The sequence below is a fragment of the Mobula birostris genome, chromosome 13 (assembly GCF_030028105.1).
Source record: "Mobula birostris isolate sMobBir1 chromosome 13, sMobBir1.hap1, whole genome shotgun sequence".
NCBI classification, from domain to species: Eukaryota; Metazoa; Chordata; class Chondrichthyes; order Myliobatiformes; family Myliobatidae; genus Mobula; species Mobula birostris.
This window is the reverse complement of record NC_092382.1, coordinates 105329130-105351495: the sequence shown is the minus strand read 5'-3', so window position 1 is coordinate 105351495 and position 22366 is coordinate 105329130. Positions and strand designations below refer to the sequence as shown.

The following is a 22366-nucleotide window of genomic DNA, read 5'->3' as shown; positions in this document are numbered from 1 at the left end:
TGATCTGCCTAGGACCCTGCTCGTCCCACACGTAAAGTCCAAACCGCTCTCTGTTTTTTTGTTCCTCCACAGAGCAGGGAGCGTAAGTCACTAAGAGAGTGGATCTCCCTCCACAACGTCCCATCACACACTCCCTGGGTCAAACATAGAGTGAAGCTTCCTCCACACTGTCCCATCACACACTCCAGGGATCAGACACAGAATGAAGCTTCCTCCGCACTGCCTCATCACACACCCTCGAGGTTTGACACAGAGAAAATCCCCCTCCTTACTATTGCATCACACCACACCCTCCTCCATGGCCAGACGTAGAGAGAAGCTCCTTCCACACTCTCCTATTACACGCCTTCGTGGACGAACTTAGATTTAAACTCTCTCGTTCCTTCTTTCTGTTCTTCTCCACTCGGAAAAGAGACGGTGTGTCCGTCTAAGCTAAATTCTTAGTCATGTAAGTCTCGCTGCCGTCCATCCTGTTGAGGATTATCTGCCTCTCGGAGCTCCAAAGGGGAAGGGTTCTTTGTCTGAGTAAGTCCGTGTTGACATGGCAGTCAGACCGACACCAAAAAACAGCAGATGAACAGGCTGATGAAGAGAGAAACCAAGAGCTGGGGGTGGGTGTAATTCTGGGCTTAGAGACAGAAACATAGAAACCTACAGCTCAAAAGAGGCCCTCGACCCTCAGAGGTGTGCCGAACATGTCACTACCTTTGAAATAACAAGGGTGACCCATTTCCTGCATATCCTTTATTTTCCTAAGCTCCATGTACCTATCCAAAAGTCTCTTATAAGACCCTATCGTGTCCGCCTCCACTACCGTTGCCGGCAGCCCATTCCAAGGACTCTTCACTCTCTGAGTAAAAAAAAAAAAAAAAAAACAATCCCTGACATCTCCTGTGTAGCTACTCCCCAGCACCTTAACCCTGTGTCCTCTTGTGGTAAACATTTCAGCCCTGGCAAAAAGCCATTGACCATCCACACGATCACTGCAACTCAGCATCGTATACACCTCTATCAGAACACCTCTCATCCTCCGACGCTCCAGGGAGAAAAGGCCGAGTTCACTCAATCTGTTTTCATGAGGCATGTTCCCCAATCCAGGCAACATCCTTGTAAATCTCCTTTGCACCCTTCTGATTGTTTCCACATCATTTCTGCAGTGAGGCGACCCAAACAGAGCACATTACTCCACGTGGGGTCTGAGCTGGGTTCTATAAGGTCCCACACAGGAGGTTAGTGTGCAAACTTAAAGCACACGGTATTGAGAGTAAAGTATGGATGTGGATAGAGAATTGGTTTGCAGACAGGAAGCAAAAAGTGGGAATAAACGGGACTTTAACAGAATGGCAGGCAGTGACTAGTGGGGTACCGCAAGGCTCAGTGCTGGGACCCCAGTTGTTTACAATATATATTAATGACTTGGATGAGGGAATTAAATGCAGTATTTCCAAGTTTGCGGATGACACGAAGCTGGGTGGCAGTGTTAACTGTGAGGAGGATGCTAAGAGGATGCAGGGTGACTTGGAGAGGTTAGCTGATTGGGCAAATTCATTGCAGATGCAATTTAATGTGGACAAATGTGAAGTTATCCACTTTGGTGGCAAAATCAGGAAAATAGATTATTATCTGAATGGTGGCCGATTAGGAAAAGTGGAGGTGCAACGAGACCTGGGTGTCATTACACACCAGTCATTGAAAGTGGGCATGCAGGTACAGCAGGCGGTGAAAAAGGCGAATGGTATGTTGGCATTTATAACGAGAGGATTCGAGTACAGGAGCAGGGAGGTACTACTGAAGTTGTACAAGGCCTTGGTGAGACCACACCCGGAGTGTTGTGTGCACTTTTGGTCCCTTAATCTGAGGAAAGACATCCTTGCCATAGAGGGAGTACAGAGAAGGTTTACCAAATTGATTCCTGGGATGGCAGGACTTTCATATGATGAAAGACTGGATGAACTAGGCTTATACTCGTTGGAATTTAGAAGATTGAGGAGGGAGCTGATTGAAACGTATAAAATCCGAAAGCGATTGGACAGGCTAGATGCAGGAAGATTTTTCCCGATGTTGGGGAAGTCCAGTACGAGGGGTCACAGTTTGAGGATAAAGGGGAAGCCTTTTAGAACCGAGATGAGGAAAAACTTCTTCACACAGAGAGTGGTGAATCTGTGGAATTCTCTGCCACAGGAAACAGTTGAGGCCAGTTCATTGGCTATATTTAAGAGGGAGTTAGATATGGCCCTTGTGGCTAAAGGGATCAGGGGGTATGGAGGGAGGGCTGGTGCAGGGTTCTGAGTTGGATGATCAGCCATGATCATACTGAATGGCATTGCAGGCTCGAAGGGCCGAATGGCCTACTCCTGCACCTATTTTCTATGTTATATCGCTGCAATATAACCTTTCGGCATCAAAATTCAATTCTACGATTAATGAAGGTCAATAAACCATATACCTACTTCACGACAGAGTCAACCTGCGTAGCTGTTTTAAGTGTCATATGGACCCCGTCTCCAGGATCCATCTGATATTCCACACTGCCGTGTATAACCATTAATGGTATTACATGGTGGAGGATTACAAGTACCTCCGGATACGAATTGATAATAAACTGGACTGGTCCCAGAAAGTGAGGAGGCCTACAAGAAGGGTCAGAGCCGTCTCTATTTCCTGAGGAGACTTTGGTCCTTTTTATCTGCCGGACGATGCTGAGGATGTTCTACGAGCCTGCGGTGGCCAGTGTTATCATGTTTGCTGTTGTGTGCTGGGGCAACAGGCTGAGGGTAGCAGACACCAACAGAATCAGCAAACTTATTCGTAAGGCCAGTGATATTGTGGGGATGGAACTGGGCTCTCTCTCGGTGGTCTCTGAGAAGAGGATGTTGTCTAATTTGCATGCCATCTTGGTCAATGCCTCCCATACACTACATAATGTACTGGGTGGGCAAAGGAGTACATTCAGCCAGAGACTCATTCCACCGAGATGCAGCACAGAGCGTCATAGGAAGTCATTCCTGCCTGTGGCCATCAAACTTTACAACTCCTCCCTTGGAGGGTCAGACAGCCTGAGCCGATAGGCTGGTCCTGGACTTATTTCATACTTAAATGGCATAATTTGCATATTACTATTTAACTATTTATTACTATTGCCTATTACTATTCTCTTACTATTTATTATTTCTATGACTATTACTATTTACTATTTACTAATAGTAATATTACTACTACTATTTCTATTACTATTTATTATTTATGGTGCAACTGCAACGAAAACCATTTTCACCCGTGATCAGTAAAGTATGACTATGACTATGACTATGGCCATGGCTATATTCTACCATCATATTTGATCTACCAAAATGAACCACTTATCTATATAACCATATAACAATTAATGCTCGGGAACAGGCCATCTCGGCTCTCCTAGCCCGTGCCGAACCTAGTCCCACCGTCCTGCACCCAGTCCAAAACCCTCCATTTTATTGCCGCTCCATATAGCTATATGATTTAACTTTAAATGACAACAGCGAACCTGTCCCAACCACTTCAGCTGGAAACTCGTTCCACCCAGCTACCCCTCCCTGAGTACAGATGTTCCCTCTCATACTACCCCTAAACTATTGACCTACAACTCTCAACTCATGTCCTCTTATTTGAATCCCCCCACCTCCAAATGCAACAAAACACGTCCTTGTCAACTCTATGTATCCCCCTCCTAATTTTAAATGCGTCTATCAAGTCACCCCTCAACATTCTGCTCTCCAAAGAATAAAGACCGAACTCGTTTAACCTTTCTCTGCAACTTAGGTGCTGAAACCATAAAACCGAGATGAAACCCAGGTAATATTCGAGCAAATCTTCCCTGCACTATCTCTATTTTGTTGATATCTTTCCTATTATTCTGTGACCAGAACTGTATACAATACTGCAAATTTGCCCTTACCAATGCCTTGTAAAATTTCAACATTGCGTCCGAACTCCAATACTCAATGCACGGATTTATAAAGGCCAGCATCCCAAAAGCTGTCTTCAGCACACAATACACAAGAGATTCCACTTCAGGGAACTATGCACAATTATTCCGAGATCCCTTTGTTCTACTGCATTCTTCAATGCCTTACCATTTACCACGTATGTCCTATTTGGATTAGTCCTACCAAAATATATCTCCTCACATTTGTCAGCATTAAACTCCATCTGCCATTTTTCAGCCCTCTTTTCTAACTGGCCTAAATCTATCTCCAAGCTTTGAAAACCTACTTCATTATCCACAAACAACAGGAATTCTGCAGATGCTGGAAATTCAAGCAACACACATCAAAGTTGCTGGTGAACGCAGCAGGCCAGGCAGCATCTGTAGGAAAAGGTGCAGTCGGCTATTCAGGCCGAGACCCTTCGTCAGGACTAACTGAAGGAAGAGTGAGTAAGGGATTTGAAAGTTGGAGGGGGGGGGAGATCCAAAATGATAGGAGAAGACAGGAGGGGGAGGGATGGAACCAAGAGCTGGACAGGTGATAGGCAAAAGGGATATGAGAGGATCATGGGACAGGAGTTCCGGGAAGAAAGACAAGGGGGGGTGAAACTCAGAGGATGGGCAAGAGGTATATTCAGAGGGACAGAGGGAGTTCATTATCCACAACTCCACCTACCTTAGCATTCTCTGCATATTTACGAATCCAATTTACCACTCTATCTTAACATAAAATAGTCAGAGGAACAGAGGGAGAAACAAAGGAGAGAGAGAGAGAGAGAAAGAATGTGTGTATATAAATTAATTAACGGATGGGGTACGAGGGTGAGTTGGGGCATTAGAGGAAGTCTGAGAAGTCAATGTTCATACCGTCGGGTTGGAGGCCACCCAGACGGAATATAAGGTGTTGTTTCTCCAACCTGAGTGTGGCTTCACCTTTACAGTAGAGAAGGCTGAGAATAGACATATCAGAATCGGAATGGGTTGTGGAATTAAAATGTGTGGCCACTGGGATACAGATCACATCATTGAAATAGACCAAGGTAAATCAATCACAGAATGCAGAAAAAAGTGCCACAGTTACAGAGAAATTGCAGTGCCGGCAGACAACAGGGGCAAGGACCGGGTAGAGGTAGATTGTGAGGTCAATAGTGCATCTTATCACAGTAGGTGACCGTTCAATATTCTGATAACAGTGGGATAGAAGCTGTTCTTGAGCCTAGTGAGACCTGCATTCTCATGTTCCCTCCGATGGGAGGGTGCAGAAGAGAGAATTTCCGGTGTAGCTGGAGGTGGTTCTCTGATGCTGCTGGCTGCTTTACCGAGGCAGGAAGCGTAGACAGAATTCATGAAGGGGAAGCTGGTTTCAGAGCTGTGCTCAGCTCTGTCCACAACGGTCTGCAGAATCTTGCGGTCACGGGCAGAACAGTTTCTATTTTTTGAGTGAGGAACCAGGGCAGCCCACTAGAGCAGTGCAGTCGAAGTGAGGTATTGGAAAAATCAATTAGGCATTTAATGCTTCCAGTTGGTAGCCTACTCTGTGTAATGGTGAGGGTTGCAGGGAATTTGATGTGTTCAGATTGGAAGATAAAATTTACGCTGGTTTTAACAAGTTCATAGTGAAGACCCAGATGGCAGATTGAAGATTGATGAAAGGGAGGTGGAGAACGAAGAAGAAGGATCGAAGCGGTGATATGGGAGGGGAGAGGAAGATAGGGAGAGTAGAAAACAGAAGAGGAAGAATGTAACTCGATGGCGTGAGACCCATGGAGTCTTGTCAAGATGATTTGACAGGTATTAGATTTACCGTACATGGAATTTAACAAAGATTTAAGCGGCTTGAACAAGGCTATCAAGAAGGGCTCAGATGATAGACTGGTCTGGGGATGATGTGGAATCCAAGGAGATCTGTCTGACCAGTTTGATTGTGGATGACCGATCAAGACGGGGTGATAAATGTAACGTACACAGCTCTGGAAGATGGTGTGCGACGCTGGGAAGGATGGTTGATTGGAGAGACAATTGACTCGGCGGTAGGAGGAAATGTTTAATGTTATCGTTCGTTTCTCAGACTGGAAGCCCGTCACTAGCGATGTTCACCAAGGTGGCGGGACCAGTATTCTTTGTCAACTATATAGAATAATTGTAGCAGATTATACAAGATGCTGTTGGTGAGCTTGCAGAGAACACTAACGTCGGTGGTAAATAGAGAAGACAGTTTTCTCTTAAAGTGGGATCTCGATTAGCTGGTGAAGTGGCCGAGCAGGAGCAATTGCAATTCAGTTCGGATAAATGCGAGCTATCGTAGTTCAGGCAGACAAACAACAGGGTAGGGCATTTACGTTGAATGGAGGAACCCCGGGAAGTGTTATAGAACAGATGGACACGGGGCTACAGGTACACGGTTCCCAAAATATGAAGACATTTGTTATCAGCACGGTGGAGAAGGCGCCTGAAGCGCCGGACTTTATCAGTCCGGACACTGAGTACGGGAGTCGAGAGGTGACGTTGCAGTTGTACAAGACGTTGGTGAGGCCGCTCTTGGAGTACAGTGCGCAGTCCAGGTCGCCCTGCTCGAGATAGCATACCACTGAGTTGGGAAGAGTGATGGGACATTTACTGGAATACTGCAGGGACCCGAGGGATGAGTTATGGAGATGAGTCAAACAGGTTGGGAATTTACAATTTGGAGCTCAGGGGTGACCTTACAGAGGAGTATAAATCCAAGAGGGGCACAGATAGGGTAAATGCGCAGAGTCAATTTAATTACGCTTGGAGAATCGAGTATCAAAACGCACAGGGTTTGGTGACAGCAGAAAGAGATTTAATTATGGACCTCAGTGACATTTTTTTTTTACCCAGATGGTTGTCCGTCTATGGAACGAGCTGCCAGAGGAAGCAGCGATGCAGATGTATTGGAATTGAAAACTTGTACGTACAGCACGTGACCCCTTCAGAATGACGTCATTAACGTGAACTCTAACCTGCTTGTGCAGTCGCTGATAGTTCGGCGGTTCCCGAGGCAATGGGCGGATCTTCAAAATCACTGATGAGAAGTCCCTCTTTCCGACCGTTCAGCACTGAGTGGGCTGATGTTAGACCGGCTGGGAGTGAAAGAGAGAGAATGAGGGAGAGAGAGGAACGGAAGGGGGCGAGCCGAAAGACTGAGGATGGAGAGGAGAATTGATAGTAGGCAGAGAGGGGGGTAAGATATGGGGAGAGAGCGCGCTCTTAAGTGGGGGAAAAAGTGATGAAGAGGGGCAAGTGCGGGGAGAAAGACGTGGAGACACAGGGTGTAATGTATAGTGGGAGGGGTGGGAGAAGGAAGGTGAGATATTACGGCGGTGGGCGGGAAAATAGGATAGAATGGGGGGTAGAGAACCGGTAAAGGAGCAAGAGAGTGGCGAAAGGAAAGAAGGGAGCGAGGTTATGAATGAGGATGGACTGGGGAAATGTGAGAGGGATAGGAAAATATTGAGGGAAATAGGGGTAGAGTGACGGCAGAGACTGGGGAAAGAGAGAGGATTAGGATTATAGTATTTCTATTAAGCTTTCTTAACCACCCTATCCACCTGTGAGACACCTTTCAGGGATCTGTGGACATGTACCCCCAGATCCCTCTGCTCCTCCACACTTCCAAGTATCCTGCCATTTACTTTGTGCCCTGCCTTGGAGTTTGTCCTTCCAAAGTGTACCACCTCACACTTCTCCGGGTTGAACTCCATCTGCCATTTCTCAGCCCACTTCTGCATCCTATCAATGTGTCTCTGCAATCTGCGACAATCCTCTACACTCTCCACAACACCACTGACCTTTTGTGCCGTCTGCAAACTTGCCAACCCTCCCTTCTACCCACACATCCAGGTCGATAATAACAATCACGAAAAGCAGACGTCCAGGATCCAATCCTTGTGGGACACCACGACACACAACCCTCCAAACCGAATGTGCCCCCTCCACCACGACACTCTGCGTCCTGCAGGCAAGCCAACTGTGAATCCACCTTGCCAAACGTCCCTGACTTTCAGAATAATCCTACTGTGTGGAACATTGTCAAATGCCTTACTATGGTGGTCGTTACAGAGACTTGGAAGCTCAACGTCAGGAATGGTTAGTTATAGAGCAGTACTTTCGATGCTTCAGAAGTCACAGGGAGGGAGGCAAAACAGGAGGGGCGTGGCACTGCTGATCAGAGATAGCGCCACAGCTACAGAAGGAGAGGCTGTACTTCATCTAGTATTGGAAAATGCACCTGGTCGGGTGCCAGGTGTCTCAGTGGGTGAGGTTAAGACCAATCATAGGATAAGACCAAGAATAGGACCAATCAAGTGTGACAATGGAAAAGTGTGTATGGAGCCGGAGGATACAGTGAGGTACTTAATGGATACTTGGCATTGCAGAGATGACTTTCAGCGGACCGAAAAGATTGGGCATATGGGTATATCGAAAGAGGATGTCCCGTAGTTTAGGAAATGATTTGGAGAGGCATAATATGATTCGGAATAGGCATAACGGCTTTGTCAAAGGCAGGTCGCGGGGTGAGCCTGATTGAATTATTTTGAGGATTAGACTAAACACATTGATAAAGGTAGATCAGTGGATGTAGTGTATATGGATTTCAGCAAAGCATTTGATGAGGTATCCAATGCAAGGGTTATTGAGAAAGTAAGGAGGCATGAGAGACAAAGGGGAATTGTTTTGTAGATCCAGAACCGGCTTGCTCACAGACGGCTGAGAGTGGTTATAGACTTGATGACCCGTGCTGTGCCTATGGGATCTGTTCTGGGAGCCCTACGTTTCGTGATTTTTATAAATGACCTGGATGTGGAAGTGGAGGGATGGAATAGTAAATTTGCTGATGACATGAAGTTTGGAGGTGTTGAGGATAGTCTGGAGGGCTGTCCTGTCTCGTTCCGCAGTAGGAAATTAAGTATTGCTCTCTCTGTCTTCGGGAACTCGACGTATTGAACATCTTTCACAAACACTTCCCGTGGTTCTTTGGCAGTATGCGACTGAGTCTATACGGGGAAAGTTAATAATAACCTGTTCTCACAATCTTTTGCCTGCGATCTCCTGGCATATAGCATTATCATCGAAAAGGATAGAATCAGAGAGGTTAGGAAAGCTTTTAATTGGGTAAGGGCAAATTATGAGGCCATCAGTCTGGAAATTGCGGGTGTGAATTGGGATGTTGCTTTTTTGCAGGAAAATGTACTATGGACATGTGGTCGATGTTTAGAGATCCCTTGCAGGATGTTAGGGATAAATTTGTTCCGATGAAGAAGATAAATAATGGTAGGGTGAAGGAACCATGGGTGACAAGTGAGGTGGAAAATTTTGTCAGGTGGAAGAAGGCAGCATACATGAGGTTTAGGAAGCAGGGATCAGGTGGGTCTATTGAGGAATATAGGGAAGCAAGAAAGGAGCTTAAGAAGGGGCTGAGAAGAGCAAGAAGGGGACATGAGAAGACGTTGGCGAGTAGGGTAAAGGAAAACCCCAAGGTATTCTTCAATTATGTGAAGGAAAAAAGGATGACAGGAGTGAAGGTAGGACCGATCAGAGATAAAGGTGGGAAGATGTGCCTGGAGGCTGTGGAAGTGAGCGAGGTCCTCAACGGATACTTATTTTCGGTATTCACCAATGAGAGGAACTTGATGATGGTGAGGACAATATGAGTGAGGTTGATGTTTTAGAGCATGTTGATATTAAGAGAGAGGAGGTGTTGGAGTTGTTAAAATACATTAGGGCGGATTAGTCCCAGGGGCCTGACGGAATATTCACCAGACTGCTCCACGAGGCGAGGGAAGAGATTGCTGAGCCTCTGAGTACGATCGTTATGTCCTCGTTATACACGGGAATGGTGACAGAGGATTAGAGGGAGGCGAATGTTTTCCCTTTCTTCAAAAAGGTAGTCGGGATAGTCCGGGTAATTATAGACAAGCTTGCCTTTTGTCTCTGGTGGGAAGGCTGTTGAAAAATATTCTTAGAGATAGGATATATGGGCATTTAGAGAATAATGGTCTGATCAGGCATGGTTTTGTGAAGGGCAGATCACGTCTAAAAAGCCCGAGAGAGTTATTTGAGGAGATGACCAGGCATATAGATGAGTGTAGTGCAGTGGATGTGATCTACATGGTTTTTCGTCAGTCATTTGACAATATTGTACACGGTATGCTTATTCAGAAAGTCAGAAGGCATGGGCTCCTTCAGGAAGTTTGGGCCAGGTGGGTTCACAATTGGCTTGCCTGCAGAAGGCAGAGGGTCGTACTGGAGGCAGTACATTCAGATTGGAGGGTTGTGACTAGTGGTGTCCCACAGGGATCTGTTCTAGTAGCTCTACTACTGAGAGTTTTATTCAAGAACTGGTTGTGTGGGTAGAAAGATGGGTTGGAAAGTTTGCAGACGACACAAAGGTTGGTGCTGTTGTAGATAGTGCAGATTCGAAGATTGCAGAGAGACATTGATAGGATGCATAGTGGGCTGCGAAGTGGCAGATGGAGTTCAGCCCGCAGAAGTGTGAGGTGGTGCACTTTGGAAGGACAAACTCCAAGACAGAGTACAAAGTAAATAGTAGGATACTTGGTAGTGTGGAGGGGCAGAGGGATCTGGGGGTACATGTCCACAGATCCCTGAAAGTTGCCTCACAGGTGGATAGGGTAGTTAAGACTGCTTATGCGGAGTTCGCTTTCATAAGTCGAGGGATAGAGTTTAAGAGTTGCGAGGTAATGATGCAGCTCTATAAAACTCCGGTTAGGCCGCACTTGGAGTACTGTGTTCAGTTTTGGTCACCTCACTATAGGAAGGATGTGGAAGTATTGGAAACGGTACAGAGGAGATTTACTAGGACGCTGCCTGGTTTAGAATGTATGCATTATGATCAGAGATTAAGAGAGCTAGGGCTTTACTCTTTGGAGGGAAGGAGGATGAGAGGAGACACGATAGAGGTGTACAAGATAATAAGAGGAATAGATAGAGTGGATAGCCAGCACCTCTACCCCAGGGCACCACTGGTCAAAACACGAAGACATGGCCTTCTGGTAACGGCTGGGAAGTTCAAGGAGGATATTAGAGGAAGGTTTTTCCATCAGAGAGTGGTTGGTGCGTGGAATGCACTGCCTGAGTCAGTGGTGGAGGCAGATACACTCGTGAAGTTTAAGAGATTTCTAGACATGTTTATGGAGGAATTTAAGGTGGGGGGTTATATGGGATGCAGGCTTTGAGTGTTGGTATAACTATTCTATGTTCTATGTTCTATGTTCCATCTGCAGATTTTTTTCCTCCTAATCCAACGGACTGTTGGCTGGTCTATAATGTAGCCCCATGAACATGATCATACATTTCATATTCCTTATTTCCACCCATAAAGCCTCACTTACTCGAGTTCTCTTATTCGTTCTGACTGCGCACTGTGGTGACATTTTTAACTGCCCAGTAATGTTACCACTCCTCCTTTATTCTTCCGCTTTCTCGTGTCTAAAAATAGGTTTCCCAGAAATATCGTGCTGTCCTACTTTCTGCTCTTACAATCAGTTCTCAATAATGGCGACAATATCATAATTCGATGTGTTGATTCATGCCCTGAGCTCACCTGCCTTTCCTTATTTTTTTCCTGGCATGGAACTATACGCAGTTTAGTGCACCAGTCGCATAATGCTCCACCTTTTGATTCCTACCTTTGTCTGAGGCCTTTCCAACATCTGTCTCCACACCCACTCGTTATCTGCTCTGAAGCTCTGAATCACATCACACTGCAGCTCCAGTTTAACAACTCTCCACCAAACTCTCATGCACAGTCCTGGGAAGTCCTTCCGCTCAAACATAAGTACCCTCAAGATTACGTGTAAAACGTCCTCCGTCTCTTCGGTGCAGTTCCCACCTTCCTTGGAAAATACATACTAATCTCAGATTCTGTAGCCCTCCACCCAAGACCAACTCCTGACCACTTGGTAAAGTGTATGGTCTTCCTGTGTCTGAACTCAGTCGGTGGGGTAATTGTCCTGTCCTTTAATTTAATGGCTAAATCCCTGACCTCACTTTGCAGAACCACCTGACTATACTTACCGATGTCATTGTTACCTATATGGACCAGGATCTCCGGCCGCTCACTCACTCCATTTAGAATCATAGAGAAGGAATGATGTGCTGAGAGAAGAGGAAGGAAGGGGAGGAAGGTGGGGGCCACAGAAAAGGTTCACTGATCGCAGCCTTTGGAGCAGAAAGTGTGAGTTACCGTTTTCTTGCTCCCTATGTCAGATTAGAGTCTGTTTAAACGCCGAAATCTTTTGACCTATGACTATGAGTCAGAGACTGAGGGAGGCACCCTCCATACAACCCTAAACACACTCCTGGAAACATACAATGAGTGACGTTCCCAACGCAACAATCAAACACACACTTCCGGGGACAGACTTAGAGTGAAGCTCCCTCTACACGGTCCAGTCACACACTTCCGGGTTCAGATGCAGAGTGATATTCCCTCCACACCGTCCGATCACACACTCCCGGGATCAGACGCAGTGATCTTCCCTCTATAGCGTCGCATCGCACAGTTCTTGATCAAAGACTGAGTGAAGCTAAATCCATAAAGTGCCATCGTATATTCCCGGGCTCAGAAGCAGAGTGAACCTCCCTCCTCACCGTCCCATCACCCATTCCCTAGGTCAGACGCAGAGTGAAGCCCCCTCTGCACTCATTTCTGCGGTCAGACACTGAGTGAAGCTCCCTTCGCCCGGTCGAGTCACACACTCCCGTTGTAAGGCATGGAGTGGAGCGCCCTCCACACCGGACCATCCAAGAGTTTCCGAGTAAGACGACATGTGAAGCTCCCTCCATTTCGTCCCATCACTCAAACCCAGGGTCAGACGCAGAGTGATGTTTCTTCCACAATGCCGTATCGCACCCTCTCGGCCTCAGAAACAAAGCGAAGATCCCTCCACACTGTCCCATTCCAAAAACCCTCGGGTCAGACACAGAGAAAAGCTCCCTCCGCAACGTCCCATCACACACTGCCGCGTTCAGACACAGATTGAATCTCCATCCACACCGTCCCATCACACACTGCCGGGTTCAGACACAGATTGAATCTCCATCCACACCGTCCTATCACACACTTCCTTGGTCAGATACAGAATAAAGCTCCGTCCATACCATCCCATCACACACCCTCTGGGTCAGACACAGAGAAAAAGCTCCCTCCACACCGACTGTTCTCACACCTTTGGGGTCAGAGACAGAGAAAATCTCCCTCTGCACTTTGCATCACACCACTCCCTCCTCCATGATCAGACGTAGAGGCAAGCTCCTTCCACACTCTCCCGTTACACGCCCTCGTGGACAAACATAGATTTAAACACCCTCCTTCCGTCATTTCTGCCCCTTTCACCTCGGAAAGGAGACGGTGTGTCCGTCTTTGCGAACTTCACATTCACATTCATGTAAGTCTCGCTGCCGTCCATCCTGTCGAGAATTATCTGCCTCTCTGAGCTCAGAAGTGAAAGCCACCGTTGTCAGAGGAAGCCCGTGTTGACCTGGGAGTCAGACCAACACCAAAAAAACAGCAGAAGAACAGCTGATGAAGAGAAAAAAACAGGAGCAGGGGTTGGGTGTAATTGTGTGCTTAGAGATAGAAACATAGAAAACCTACAGCACAAAACAGGCCCTCGGCCCTCAAAGGTGTGCCGAAAATATCTTTACCTTTGAAATTTCTAAGCCGACCTATCGCCCTCTATTTTTCTAAGCTCAAAAAGTCTCTGAATGGACCATATCGAATGCGCCTCCACCACCGTTGCCGGCAGCCCATTCCAAGCACTCGTCACTCTCTGAGTAAAAAAAAAAAAACTTACCCCTGACATCTCCTCTACCCACCTACTACCCGGCACTTTAAACCTGTGTCCTCTTGTGGCAATCATTTCAGCCCTGGAAAAAAAGCCATTGACTATCCACACGATCACTGCCTCTCATTACCTTATACACCTCTATCAGGACACCTCTCATTCTCCGTCGCTACAAGGAGAAAAGGCCAAGTTTACTCAACCTATTCTCAGAAGGCATGCTCCCCAAACCAGGAAACATCCTTGTAAATCTGCTCTGCACCCTTTCTATGGCTTCTACATCCTTCTTGCAGTGAGGCGACGCAAAATGAGCACAGTACTCCAGGTGGGGTCTGACAAGGGCCTTATATAGCTGCAATATTACCTCTCTGCTCCTAAATTAAATTCCATGATTAATGAAGGCCAATAAACCGTATGTCATCTTAACCGCAGAGTTAACCTGCGCCGCTGTTTTGAGTGTCCTATGGACTCGATCTCCAAGATCCCTCTGATCCTCCACCCTGCAAAGAGTCTTACCATTAAGACTATATTCTGCCATCATATTTGACCTACCTTTCTCTGTAACTTAGGTGATGAAACCCAGGTAACATTCGAGTAAATCTTCTCTGTACTCTCTCTATTTTGTTGATATCTTTCCCATAATTCAATGACCAGAACTGCACACAATTCTCGAAATTTGTCCTTACCAATGCCTTGTACAGTTTCAACGTTACATCCCATCTCCTATACTCAATGCTCTGATTTATGAAGGCCAGTATACCAAAAGCTTTCTTCACCAGTCTATCCACATGTGATTCCACAGTCAGGGAACTATGCACTATTATTCCTAGACCCTCTGTTCTACAGCATGCTTCAATGCACTACCATTTACCATGTATGTCCTATTTTGATTAGCCGTACCAAAATGTAGCACCTCATATTTATCAGCGTTAAACCCCATCTGCCATCTTTCAGTCCACTCTTCTAACTGGCCTAAATCTCTCTGCAAGCTACACTGCACTGTTCAAAATCTACTTCATTAGAACATAGGGTATAGGATAGTACAGCACAGTACAGGCCCTTCGGCCCACAATGTTGTGCCGACCCTCCAACACTGCCTCCCATATAACACCCCACCTTAAATTCCTCCATATACCTGTCTAGCAGTCTCCTGAACTTCACTAGGGTATCTGCTTCCACCACTGACTCAGGCAGTGCATTCCACGCACCAACTACTCTCTGAGTAAAAAATCTTCCTCTAATATCCCCTTTGAACTTCCCACCCCTTACCTTAAAGCCATGTCCTCTTGTATTGAGCAGTGGTGCCCTGGGGAAGAAGCGCTGACTATCCACTCTATCTATTCCTCTTGTTATCTTGTACAACTCTATCATGTCTCCGCTCATCCTCCTTCTCTCCAAAGAGTAAAGCCCTAGCTCGCTTAATCTCCGATGATAATGCATATTCTCTGCACCAGGCAGTATCCTGGTAAAACTACTCTGTACCCTTTCCACTACTTTCACATCCTTCCTTTAGTGAGGCGACGAGAACTGGACACAGTACTACAAGTGTGGCCTAACCAGAGTTTTACAGAGCTGCATCATTCCATCGCGACTCTTAAACTCTATCCTTCGACTTATGAAAGCTAACACCCCATAAGCTTTCTTAACGACCCTATCTACCTGTGAGGCAACATTCAGGGATCTGTGGACATGTACCCCCAGATCCCTCTGCTCCTCCACACTCCCAAGTATCCTGCCATTTACTTTGTACTCTGCCTTGGAGTTTGTCCTTCCAAAGTGTACCACCTCACACTTCTCCGGGTTGAACTCCATCTGCCACTTCTCAGCCCACTTCTGCATTGTATCAATGTCTCACTGCAATCTTCGACAATCCTCTACACTATCCACAACACCATCGAACTTTGTGTCTTCTGCAAACTTGTAAACCCAGCCTTCGGCCCACACATCTAGGTTGCTAATAAAAATCACGAGAAGTTGAGTTCCAAGCACCAATCCTTGGTGGGATACCACTAGTATCAACCCTCCACGACCTCTACAACGAGCCTTTGCTTTCTGCAGGCAAGCCATTTGTGAATCCACCTAGCTAACCTTTCCTGGATCCAAAGCCTTCTGACTTTCTGAATAAGCCTACCGTGTGGATCCTTGTCAAAAGGGTTACTATCGTGGCCATTACAGAGACTTGGAAGCTCAACGTCAAGAATGGGTACTTGGAACGAAGGGCTTTAGAAATTTCAGAAATGACAGGGAGGGAGGCAACAGAGGAGGGGGTGTGACACTGCTGATCAGGCATAGCGCCACCGCTGCAGGTGGGGAGGCTGTACTGATCTGGTATTGGGAAAGGTACTTGGTCAGGTGTCAGGTCTCTTAGTAGGTGTGGTTAAGACCAATAATAGGTTAACGCCAAGAATAGGACCAATCAAGTGTGACAATGGAAAAGTGCGTCTGGAGCCGGAGTAGATAGCAGAGGTACTTAACAAATACAGTGCTTCAGTATTCTCTACAGAAAAGGATATTGACGATTGCAGGGATGGCTTACAGCGGACGGAAAAGCTAAAGCGTATGGGTATATAGAAAGAGGATGTCCTGGGGCTTTTTGGAAAAGATTTAGAGAGGCAGAATATGACTCGGAATAGTCAGCACGGCTTTGTCAAAGGCAGGTCGTGCCTTTCGAGCCTGTCTGAATTTTCTGAGGATGTGACTAATCACATTGATGAAGGTAGAGCAGTGGATGTAGTGTATATGGATTTCAGCAAAGCATTTGATAAGGTATCCAATGCAAGGCTTACTGAGAAAGTAAGGAGGCATGAGGGGGAACTTGTTTACTCTGACAGTGATAGCTGTATGGAAATATTTTCTAGCAGAAGTGGTTCAGAAAGGTTCTATAATGTCATTTAAAGTTAAATTGGATAGCTATATGGACAGGAAAGAAATGGAGGGTTATGGGCTGATTGAAGGGTTGGACTAGGTGAGAGTAAGAGTTCGGCTCGGAGTAGAAGGGCAGATAATGCACTCTTCCTGTGCTGTAATTGATATATGGTTATGTGGGAGACAAAGTGGACACTGTTTTGTGGATCCAGAACTGGTTTGCCCAGAAAGCAAACAGTGATTGTGGACGGATCATATTCTGCGTGGAGGCAGGTGACACTGGTGTGCCTCAGGGATCTGTTCTGGGACCCCTGCCCTTCGTGATTTTTACAAAAGACCAGGATGAAGAAGTGGAGGGATGGGATAGTAAATCTGCTGATGAGACGAAGTTTGGGGGTGTTGTGGATAGTCTGGAGGGCCGACCTGTTTCATTCCGCAGTAGGAAATCAAGTATCTCTCTCTCTCTCTCTCTCTCTCTCTCTCTCTCTCTCTCTCTCTCTCTCTCTCTCTCTCTCTCTCTCTCTCTGTCTCTCATTCTCGTTGAGACCTCTACGTATTGAACATTTTTGAAAAAAAAAACCTCTCTCCCAGTTGTTCTTTTGCAGTATCCGACTCAGGCTTTACGGGGAAAGTGAATTATCACCTGCTCTCACAATCTTTTGTTTCGTTGACAGTCGACGATCTCTCTTCAGGTTTATTCCTCCTAACCCAGCGGACTGTTGGCTGGTCTATAATGTAGCCCCTTGAACATGATCATACATTTCTTATGCCTCATTTCCACCCACAAAGCCTGACTGACACGAGTTCTCTTATCTGTTCTGACTGTGCACTGCGGTGACATTTTCTCTGCCCAGTCCTTTAGCCTTCCGGTTTCTCACGTCTAAAAATAGGGCACCCAGAAATATCGTGCTGACCTACTTTCTCCTCTTACAACCAGTTCTCAATAATGGCTACAATATCATAATTCAAAGTGTTGATTCATACGCTGAGCTCACCTGCCTTTCTTTAAATTTTCCTACATGGAACTATACACAGCTCAGGGCACCAATCGCATGATGCTCAACCTTTTGATTCCTGCCTTTGTCTGAGGCCTTAACAATATCTGTCTCCACGCTGACTCGTTTTCTGCTCTGCAGCCCTGAGTCCCATCCCCCTGCAACTCCAGTTTAACAACTCTCCACCAAACTCTCAGGCACAGTCCTGGCAACTCCTCCCGCTCGTGTGAACTCCTCCAATTTAGGTGTAAACCGTCTGCCATCTCTTCTGTACAGATCCTACCTTCCTCGGAAAAGACACACCGATCCCAAATTCTGAAGCCCTCCCAGCTAAAGCAACTCTTGACCACTTGCTGGACTGTATGGTCTTCCTGAGTCTGATCTCAGTGGCTGGGGTAATGGTCATGTTCTTTAATTTTATGGCTAAATCCCTGACCTAACTTTGCAGAACTACCTGACATTACTCACCGAAGTCCTTTGTTCCTATATGGACCAGGATCTCCGTCTCCTCACTTATTCAATTTAGAATCATAGAGAAGGAAGGGGAGGACAGTGGAGCAGAAAGTGTGAGTTACCATTTTCTTGCCCCCTATCTCAGATTAGAGTCTGTTTAAACGCCGAAGTCCTCTGACCTATGACTATGAGTTAGAGACTGAGGGTGGCACCCTCCATACAATCCTATCACACACTCCGGGAAACATACAATGAGTGATGTTCCCGACGCAACGATCCATCACACACTCCCGGGGTCAGACTCAGAGTCAAGCTCCCTTCACACCGTCCCATTACAAACTCCCGTGTTCAGACACAGAGTGCAGCTCCCTCCACACCGAACTAAATACAGTACCTTGGCCAGACAACCATTGAAACGCAAAATATTATCCAATCACACTCCTGGTGTCAGACGTGTGAAGTACCTCCCGCACCTTCGCAGTACACTGTACTGGAGTCAGAAAAAATGTGCAGCTCCCTCCACCCCCCCGTCTCCCCACTCACCAATACCCAGCACTTCGGCGTTCCAGTACTCTCGATTTGTGTGTGTTTCTCGGAGATGGTGTGTGTGTGTGACCGGGCGGTGTGCTGCGAGAAGAGGAAGGAAGGGGAGGAGAGAGGAGGCCAGGTAAAGGGTGGTGAAACTGCAGTCACTGATGTAAGTGTTGTTCCACCGCATGACCGCCCTGTGCACGCAGAGCTTGGCGAGGCTCAGAACCTGGTGATAGATATCCGGTGGAATGGGAGAGGTGTAACACCAGACGCCACCTCTCACTCACAGTCCCCACAATTGCCTGTGACACAGAAAGGAAGACGAATGGGGTGGCGACGGAGATGGGGACAATTTTAGGGGATTGAGCAGGCTGGGGCGCAAGGAAGGTATAGCATAAGGGAGAACGGAGGTGTGTTGCGGAGGGAATGAGTGATGGTGCCGGGTGTAGCCTGTAAGGGAGGGAGGGCTGACGGAAAGGGTATGGGTGCTGTGAATTGTGCGTGTGACAGAGACAGGGAGTAATATAGGAAAAGGAGAGGTTGACGAAGTCGGGTTGGGGTTTCAATGGATGGAGTAGGTCACACGGACAGGGAGCGGCGTAGTGACGGTAGGGGATGAAGTAGACAGTGAAGTGTACAGGGGAGGGAGTGTGTCCCGGAGACGGGGTAGCTTGTAAGGGGCGGAGGGGTGACGGAGGCAAGAGTAGCGTAGTGAAGGGAATGTGTGACGGTGACGAGGAGAGGAAATGTTTGACTGATATGGAGAGGGGTTCTGTTGAGGGAGGATGTTATGCACACGGCGAGGAAGTTTCTGTTTTGCCGTGCCGGGTCTGACGCTGTGTCGGTGTGACGAGGGGGGCGTGTTCGTGTCACGAAGTGGGTTTGCTCGGTGACATCAAAAGACTACGAGGGGTATTTCAGTGCCCGTTTGAAGACGATGTCGATGTGTGTCTTATTCATAGGCTATGCCTCCTGTGAACTGGTCGTTCCCTCTGTTTGTCGATACATCATCAAATTCTTTGTTCTACCCAACCCCCTTCTCTTCCCACCCGATCTGATCAAATCAGTCTCCGCTCTTTCTACAAAGCAGAAAACGTAAATCACACAACATAACAGACCCTTCGGTCCAAAGGTTGTGATATACCAGTTAAACAGATTTCCTTCTGCCCACACAATATCCATCTCACTCCATTCTCTGCACACCCACATGCTGGTTAAAGAGGGAATTAGAACGTCTATGAATCTCCCTCCACCACCAGCGCTGGTAGCACGTTCCAATAACCAAGCAATCTCTGTGAAAAATAAACTTGCCAAACTAATCTCCATTGAACGTACCCCCTCTCATCTTAATCAGTGCCCTTCGGTATGAGACAGCTCATAGAAACATAGAAACATAGAAAATAGGTGCAGGAGTAGGTCATTCGGCCCTTCGAGCCTGCACCGCCATTTATTATGATCATGGCTGATCATCCAAATCAGAACACCGCCCCAGCCTTCTCTCCGTACCCCCTGATCCCCGTAGCCACAAGGACCATATCTAACTCCCTCTTAAATATAGCCAATGAACTGGCCTCAACTGCTTCCTGTGGCAGAGAATTCCACAGATTCACTACTCTCTGAGTAAAGAAGTTTTTCCTAATCTCGGTCCTAAAAGGCTTCCCCTTTATCCTCAAACTGTGACCCCTTGTTCTGGGCTTCCCCAACATCGGGAACAATCTTCCTGCATCTAGCCTGTCCAATCCCTTTAGGATTTTATACGTTTCAATCAGATCCCTCCTCAATCTTCTAAATTCCAACGAGTACAAGCCCAGTTCATCCAGTCTTTCTTCATATGAAAGTCCTGCCATCCCAGGAATCAATCTGGTGAACCTTCTTTGTAGTCCCTCTGTGGCAAGGATGTCTTTCCTCAGATTAGGGGACCAAAACTGCACACAATACTCTAGGTGTGGTCTCACCAAGGCCTTGTACAACTGCAGTAGTACCTCCCTGTTCCTGTACTCAAATCCTCTCGCTATAAATGCCAGCATACCATTCGCCTTTTTCACTGCCTGCTGTACCTGCATGCCCACTTTCAATGACTGGTGTATAATGACACCCAGGTCTCGTTGCACCTCCCCTTTTCCTAATCGGCCACCATTCAGATAATAATCTGTTTTCCTATTTTTGCTACCAAAGTGGATAACTTCACATTTATCCACATTAAATTGCATCTGCCATGAATTTGCCCACTCACCCAACCTACCCAAGTCACTCTGCATCCTCTTAGCATCCTCCTCACAGCTAACACTGCCACCCAGCTTCGTGTCATCCGCAAACTTGGAGATGCTGCATTTAATTCCCTCATCCAAGTCATTAATATATATTGTAAACAACTGGGGTCCCAACACTGAGCCTTGCGGTACCCCACTAGTCACTGCCTGCTATTCTGAAAAGGTCCCGTTTATTCCCACTCTTTGCTTCCTGTCTGCTAACCAATTCTCCATCCACATCAATACCTTACCCCCAATACCATGTGCTTTAAGTTTGCACACTAATCTCCTGTGTGGGACCTTGTCAAAAGCCTTTTGAAAATCCAAATATACCACATCCACTGGTTCTCCCCTATCCACTCTACTAGTTACATCCTCAAAAAATTCAATTAGATTCGTCAGACATGATTTTCCCTTCACAAATCCATGCTGACTTTGTCCGATGATTTCACCGCTTTCCAAATGTGCTGTTATCACATCTTTGATAACTGACTCCAGCAGTTTCCCCACCACCGACGTTGGGCCACCCGGGGGGTAAATGTTACACGCTATCTCGTCTGTTTGCGTCTCCTATTGATATAAACCTGAAGTCGAAACTGAACCCGAGGTCAGACCTATCCATTTCCCGAATTACCTTGTATCCAATGTAGCCCAATGTCCGAGTTCATAACTTTCTTAATCCTTAGTTCCAACTTCAAAGTTTCACCTGGACGAGTTCTCCAGGCTGTAATAACGGAGCACCGCCGTCCTATTGTTAACGACTTGTATAGCAGCTCCTCACCCTGAACTATTTCCGAATTAGCATGACAACAAAACAAAAAGTGGTAAACTGGAATATAGAGCTAACAGACCTGCCCCTCTTGCAACCAACTCTCACAAACGGCTAAAATATCACGCCTCTGGTCGTTGGCACCTGCACTGAGGTCATCTGCCTTTCGTACAACACTTCCTGCATTGAAATGTACGCTGCTCAGAACATGAGTCCCAGCAGGCTCAACCCTTTGCTTTCTGACTTTGTCTGAGGTCTTAACAATATCTGCCCCAACAACCACTCTGCTGTCTGCTAAGGCGGTCTGGTTTTCATCCCCCTGAAGCTCTAGTTTAAACCCCTCCACTCCCACTTTCAAATAACAAACTTTCCCGCTGGGATATTAGTTCCACTCCCGTTCCGGTGTAAACAGAGAGAGCTGCTCGCTGGCAGAGGAAATGAAGGAGCTGCACGACGTGGGGGCGGAGTGGCGCGGCCTGCAGTCTGTGCTGCCCCCTAGTGTTCACACGGCAGAAGTCAAGCTCTGTTGTAGATTACGTTGGGATTCCAAGAGCCCAGGGACTCAAGTAGGTTGGAGGTGCTGTGGATAGTGTGAAGGGCTGTCAGCGATTACAGCGGGACATTGATGGGATGCAAAACTGGGCTGAGAAGTGGCAGCTGGAGTTCAACGCAGAAAAACATGAAGTGGTTCAATATGATGTCAGAATACAGTA

General features: G+C 46.8%; 1 protein-coding gene across 3 annotated transcripts in view; it reads right to left on the bottom strand.

Annotated features, from left to right (window-relative positions):
- The window catches only part of LOC140207273 (uncharacterized), a 61772-nt gene extending 43038 nt beyond the window's left edge, over positions 1-18734 (bottom strand). The window contains exons 1-3 of one of the 3 annotated variants that reach the window (XM_072275741.1): positions 18648-18730; positions 6946-7065; positions 5929-6091 (exon numbers count right to left, since the gene is read on the bottom strand). The gene's annotated coding sequence lies outside the window, so the exon portion shown is untranslated. Of the gene's footprint in view, positions 1-5928; positions 6092-6945; positions 7066-18647 lie in introns of all 3 variants that reach the window. The other 2 variants (XM_072275742.1, XM_072275743.1) reach the window with 2 other exon arrangements.
- Between the last annotated feature and the right edge of the window lie 3632 nt (positions 18735-22366).